Genomic DNA, 7,405 nt, shown 5'->3' with positions numbered 1-7,405 from the left:
CCATGTCGGCTGACGGATTAGCTTAACATCGTATTGTGTTTTGAGCCTCTTTTTCCTTCCTATCTCGCGCGTTCTCTTTCCTGAAAGTTTATCCGTATTATTGGCCACCTGTATATATAAAATATCTATTAGAATATCTATTTGCCTGTCTATATGTGCCATGTAGATCTAAACATGGCCAAACATTTCGCATTTATGTTGAAATCGATCCGTGTAGGAACTTTTGTGTTAAATTTTCAAACAGGCTTATATGTTGATTTAACATATTGTCTACTTAATAACTGTGTTATTTTGGCTCTTTTGTGCATTGAATTCATACACATCACTTTTTTCAATGTTATATAAATAATACAATTTATGCGTGACGTGTACGTTCTTGATGACAGATTTTATATGTAAAGTGTACAGATAAGTTGTGTTATTTGTTAATATATTTTTCTTATATTAAATTAACACAAAAATTAGAGTAGATCAATTGGGATATGTGAAATATATTAAATTTAATGCAAAATTTCCTGCAATGAACCCTTTAACCGATCCGAGTCATATTTCTGTTATGTTAGTTATTATCTACGAGATAACGCGGAAAATATGCACATACAGAAACATATCATTCTGCTGCTAAGAAAAGCGACTACTCGGTTTACTTTCTCTTTTTTAAATAATGGTTATCTTCAACAAAGAATATCTTCTTGATAATAGTCTTAAAATATACTCATCACAAATCTTAAAAATCTTCTTCTTAATAATGTAATGCATGTACTTAAAAGAATTTATTCTCTTTATAAAAATATCAAGTATATCAAGAATATAAAATTTTTCATTGAAGAAAATAGTCGATTTTACATGACCTAAAGCAAACCACAAATTTTTGTTTCAATTTAATATTCTTGATAAAGGTTTATTAGGATGCAGAATGTTTCTTGAATAAATTTGATGTTTATGATGAACTTATGATAGATTTTCGAATCTATCACAAGTTTTATGGAATACTTAAAATAGGTGACATTTATGGAATACTTAAAATAGGTGACTATAGATTTATGGAATACTTAAAACAGGTGACATTTATTTGTGACGTAATATCTTTTTGTGTTAGCTACATGAACCCTGAACATCCCACTCTCTCTCTCTGACTTTCTCTGACTCATTCCCTCGATACATTGTGGTAATTTAAATTTAGATGTTCCAGATATAAGAAGCCCGAGCAACATCGGGTGATTTAAGCCAGTTGGCTATAAGTAACGTAGCTGCAAGCACAACTCCGCCGGGCGTCATTACGCGTCTGCAGTATTGTCCGTTTCCTATCCTCGCGCGCGCGACATAAATTAAATCCTACTACTTAGTTAGAAGCGAGAAGCCAATTAAGATGCGCGACAAAGCGCCATTCCATTTGATCCCGCTACTTTCTATCGCAGTCGTGAAATTTAATGTAGTGTCGCCATTACGCCCCTATACGCCCGCCCCAAGTGGCAGTAAAAATTTCGAATGGCATCGCTCTTCGCGGTGTACAGTGCATTATAGAAGACTGCCGCCCGCGGCGGTGTCGCAAAAATCGACGATAATTCTCATTGCCATAAAAAAGGCAAGAGTCCATCCGTGCCATAAACAGAATTATTACCGCACGCATCGTGTGCCGACGATCGACACGGGTTTTCGTCTTTTTACGATGTCGTGGAATCTCGAAAATTCTACTACACTTTTTACTCGTAGAACTCCGGAATCTATCCGGTGGTGAGTTTATCGTTGCACGGAAGTTGTCGGATGACGCGCGCTCACGACATGTCATTTCGAACCGCGAACTTTATTTTTCTCGCGCAAGTAATCATAATTAAAAATATCGCTAAATGCGCAAAACTGCAACATCAGAAACATGAAGGTTGCACGAGGATAGCAATAAATACAGCAGTTACATATCGACAATGGAAATCAAACAAATTGACCATTCAGTTGCATCAAAGCTATCAGAAAGTTCGGTTAACTTTTTTTAATCAAACGATAAATCGACTGTCCTGCAGTGCGCGAGCGAGCCAACAATTCCGCAAGCCGAACTAGGTCGGCGCACACATACATATATTCGAAGATATATGTATTACTGCACGTGTAAAGGGTGAAAAATCTATTATCAGACACAAAATAAATATTCCGGCAATAACTGAAAGAAGGTCACCTTCACTTTTATTTCCAATATATCCTGGATGACGTTGGAGATATCAAATTTGGAAATAATAACTTCCCTTCGTGCGATTTTAAATAAAATATAATATCTACATCGTTCTCTCTCTCTTTTTCTCTTTCTACTATCCTTCTCTCTCTTTGCCACTAAAAAAATCTCACCAGTTGTACGTTCGAAGTGAACCTGTCATTTCTGTAATTGCTTTCACGTAACCGAAATGTAAAATTTACAGCTCCCAGATATGAACGTTCTGTGACACATCATCGCGCGCTTGCATATAAAGTAAAAAAAGGGGAATGCCCACATTTTTCAAGAGCCTGCGCGTGATTTACTTGCGCAGGGTCTGCTCGTGACCACGAACATTTCCTAAGGATAAGACAATAATTAATATATTATAAGGCTCTGAGGTAAACAAAAAATAAAAAAAACACTAGTAAAAAGGAGCTACAAGAACGCTAGAAAGACGTGCGCGAAATACGTATAAATATGTAAATTCTGTAAGTTGTAAGCTTTGTAAATTCGTTTCGTGGCGTTTTAACCCTTTGGAGCACAATGGTTTCACCGTGAGATCAGCTATTAGAATCAAATCATAACTTTAGACATAGTGATCTCGCAACGAAACCACCGCTCAGTCTGCGCATAATGATGGAAACATTTCGTTGCACGGTGGTTGCATAATGAAACCACCCCTATTCTGTAAAAACAGAAAAATAGAAAAAATTAATTCCAAAAGGAATAATCTCTTGGGTTGTCATTCTAGACATGTTACACAAGTATTTTATTAGAATCCGAATTTTGAACCCCTATGCTTTTCAAAGGGTTAAGAAATTATATACTTATACAATAAAACAATACAAGAAAAAGGCTAATAAGAGCCAATCGCCGATCGCACAGGCAAAGTTATATATTTAATGAATTGTTTTATTGTATATGCGAAGAGAGAGAGAGAGAGAGAGAGCCTTTAATTACTTGTATATATTTATATATTTATATGTATCTCGCGCACGTCTTTTCATTACTCAATTCTTAAAGGACCTTTCTACTAGTTTCTTAAAGATCAAACATTTAACAATTTCATCCCTCCGACTATCCACGTCCCACATGCTCTAAGAGTATCCGTGGCAGTTATCGACCAGTTAATGGAATCCACGAACGCACCCCGATGCGAGGTGGTCTTTTACGCCACGTGCTAATGTCTAGAACTCGCTGTGGACGCATTACACACTCTAAGATTCAATTAGAAGCCAATGGGATATGCAGCTTACCGTCAGTTCTCAACCCTCCTCTATCAGTACCACCTCCTATTTCTCCTTCTCCTTTTCCCTCGCTCCATGCTAGTGAACATTTTCCGAAACCCCATAGAGACACGCGCGTGGAGCCGTTTGATGCCAGATGCTGCCGTGGATATTGGATAAAAGTTTCTCGGTTCGCGGAGGAAATAATTTCACGAGCCGCGCGCAGCAGGCCAGGGCTGCTGCCTCTCGCACCCTCTTCCCGTCCGTTGCGCAGCGCTCGTCCTTTTGCAAGAACCACCACCACACGGCCGCGCTAGCTCGGCGCCCGGAAAGAAACTTACCGGCGCGTCGGGCCTTCCTTCCCACCCTTCGCCCTGCTATCTTTTGGATTTTCTCGACTTGTCGTGTTTCTCTGTAGACAAAACGCGCGGCGACGCCACCTGGCACTTAACATATATGGAAAAGTCCCGTCTCGTAACTGCGCAATGGTGAAACTTTTCGCTACTTTCCTCCCGGCCGATTAAGAGACGGAGGTATTCGCGAGAGAGCGGATCGATCTGAAGCCGGCGCTTGAACAAAAACAAAAAGGAAGGAAGTTTTGAACGTAGTTTGCTTTAGTATATCGTTTGTATCTGTTTGAACCACCACCTTTCGTTTTGTATCTCAAGGAAGATACAAGTAGAAATAAGCAGCGCGACGGAGTATTTTAAAGTATTTTAAATTCTTTAACGTCATGTGTGAAAGAGTATTGATTTTACTCGTTTATATTTACTCTTTCGATTGCTGTTCATTATGTCGGTAAAAATGGCAGAATTACTCTTCTTTAATTCACTTTTATTCTACCGACATTTTTTATTGAGAAATCGCTTTATTTGTTATCAAGATAAAGACTATATAAAGGCTATATAATGGCAGCATATGTTACATTTTTATTTCATGTTAACTGAAACTACCCACCGCTATTACAAAGTGTCAAGAGGATGAGAAATCAGGGGAAGTAAGGTGTTTCGTGTAGCATAATTTTCTACCTAAAGATTAACTATGCAAAATTTGACCTAAGTCATTTCAAAGATTTAAGTGTAGAGGGAACACAAAGTGTTAAGAAGATGAGAAATTAGGGGAAGTAAAGTTTCATGTAGCCTAATTTTCTACCTAGAGATTAACTATGTAAAATTTGACCTATGTTATAATCACGAATGGTACCAGCGCTTTCGAAACACTTCTCGAGGAATTGTTTCAATTGCGCCACAACAAGGAAGCGATGTGCAAGTGCTGCGATAAGCACCACCTTGCACATTCCGCATTTAAGACCTCAATTCCAAACGCATCGAACCATTACCAAATATGGTAATGTTCTTGTCGCCAGGCACCCCCTCCGACAAGTCTAAAACAATACTATAAAAAAGCGGAGAGACCACTCGCGTCAGGCTTAACATCTCGGTCTCTCGCCGCGACATACGCGTCATACGTGACTTACGCGCGGTTCGCATATTAACTCATAAGTACGGGAGTAGTAATTAAAACTCATACAAGTGTACAATTTAAATAAACCTTTTTTATATTTAACACTACAAGGCGTAGTCAAAACCTTTACTACAATTCTTCCACCGCCACACACCCTGCCGCGCCCGCATCACCGATCTCGAACTCTTTTCGTGTCCTGGCAACACGGGCACGACACCTAGATCGTTTCAAAGATTTATAAGTGTAGAGGAAAAATAGACATTCTATTACACACACACACACACACACACACACACACACACACACACACACACACACACACACACACACACATACAGGGTTGAAAAAAAGGATCACATATTTTGATAGCAGGTAGTATTGATCAAAACAAGAAGAAAAGTTCTAATTAACATGGGTCCTAAGACTAATATCTTCTAAGATACAAGCTATTTTGTTATTTGAGCTCTTTGTCATTTTCTTATTAGTCGTGTCATCTTTAGAATGTAATAAACAAAGGAATAGGGGAGAGTGGGGTACAATGGGGATATCTGACCAGCCAGGTGTATTTGAAAGAGTGCGTGATTCTCTAAGACGTAGGGCTGAAACATGCATGAGAGTGAATGGCAATCACATAGAGCACCTCCTCTAATGCTGAATCAGCATTAAAATTTTTTGTTTTTTTGTAAAAAAAGAGTTTTTATTTTGTTATCATACATTTAGTTTCTTTACTTCAGTTTTTTTATGAAAGATAAATGATTATATTTCATATTAAAATAAAAATTGTTTCTTTATCTCTCTTTGTTAATTTTTTATTTTTTAAGGCACCTAGAAAAAAGATATCCCCATTGTACCCCACTCTCCCCTACTCCTTTGTTCATTACATTCTAAAGATGACACGACTAATAAGAAAATGACAAAGAGCTTAAATAACAAAATAGCTTAAATAACATAATATCTTAGAAGATATTAGTCTTAGGTCCCATGTTAATTAGACCTTTTCTTCTTGTTTTGATCAATACTATCTACTATCAAAATATGTGACCCTTTTTTTCAACACCCTGTATATACACATATATATAGATTTCCATTTCATGAATATGACCACCGTTTATTATTGATACCGTAAAAAAACATTTTGTATTCCTGTAGAAATCAAAATTCGTGTAAAAATTTTTGTGTTAAATTTTTAACATGTCCGCGTGTTAATTATTGCTGTTGTGTTATTTTGACTATTTTGCGTCGAATTCATATTCATCATTTCCACGTGTTAAAATGACACAATTTATATGTATATTTGTGTGTACATTCTTAGTAACATATTTCATATCTAAAATTATATCTAAAACGCAGATTAGTTATTTGTTATTTGTTAGTGTATTTGCCTTGTGTTAAATTACTGCAAAAATAAGAGTGAATAAATTGGGATATGTGAAATGTATTAAACTGAACATAAAACTTTTTTTCAATACGAAGTTGATCTTCGAAGAAAAAGATTTGATAAATATGTTATTATATATTGTCAGCTATTTACTTAGTCGCACATATTTCGCTGCAACTTCACAGGATCTTTGAGAACTATTATCGTTACAAAAATACAGCCGACATGAATGTTTCAACGGGCGCGATATCTCGATGCACACTAGTGCGGAGTCGCTATCTTCCTGCGCTACAGATACGATGTCTGAGTGCAAGCACCATGTAATCGAATCTCCAAGACACCATCAGAGCGACCATACCGCCTATCCACAGTCTCGTCCTCGTCAATGCGTATTCCGAACAGCATGTTATTTACTCAATACAATTGTCTTATCATTGATAAGCTAGGCGATTCCGCGTAGAGTACATGAGGAGAAATCGATAGTGCAGAATACGGGAGCGTCTCGTAACTACGTCGATTTAGTAGTGAGATAATATAAATACATATTGATTGATGCAAATTAAAGTGATTAAGAGAAGCTATGGTGTGGGAATATATTATCGGAAAATTCCCGACGATCGTCTCGACGAAACTATGATCCTTTTATAGAAAATATCTTTAATACTATTATAATACATAATATACGTATTACGTGTAATACTTATTATTATTTATATACTTTACATAAAATATTTTTAATTATGAAATACTTGAAATAAATAACATTTATTCAGACGCAATATGCATTTTTCTATATTAGATGTTATGATATGATGAAATAGAATCTATAAATATCCAAATTATGCTCTTATGTTTAACGGAGAAATTCTCTTATACATAGCCTCAATTCTTCTGAAATGAAAATAAAAATATTCTAAGCACAATATTCCTAAACTTAGAGGAACTGTATCTTTTATTTACTGTACAGATCTTATTCTTAATAGAAATTTCTTTTAATAAGAGAGCATTCTGTTTCAAGTAAACATATTTCATTTTGATTCAAGAGGAAAAAATCTTAAAATTATATCTAGTACACAAATACTTATTGCAAAAATACTTATTACATTTAAATAAATGTTACTTATTTCAAATATTTTATAATTAAAAAGATTT

This window comes from Odontomachus brunneus, unplaced genomic scaffold (genome assembly GCF_010583005.1).
Source record: "Odontomachus brunneus isolate Ranch 3 - 2012 unplaced genomic scaffold, Obru_v1 Obru_scaffold_133, whole genome shotgun sequence".
Lineage (NCBI taxonomy): Eukaryota > Metazoa > Arthropoda > Insecta > Hymenoptera > Formicidae > Odontomachus > Odontomachus brunneus.
The sequence above is the reverse complement of the archived record's forward strand: the minus strand, read 5'-3'. Positions refer to the sequence as shown.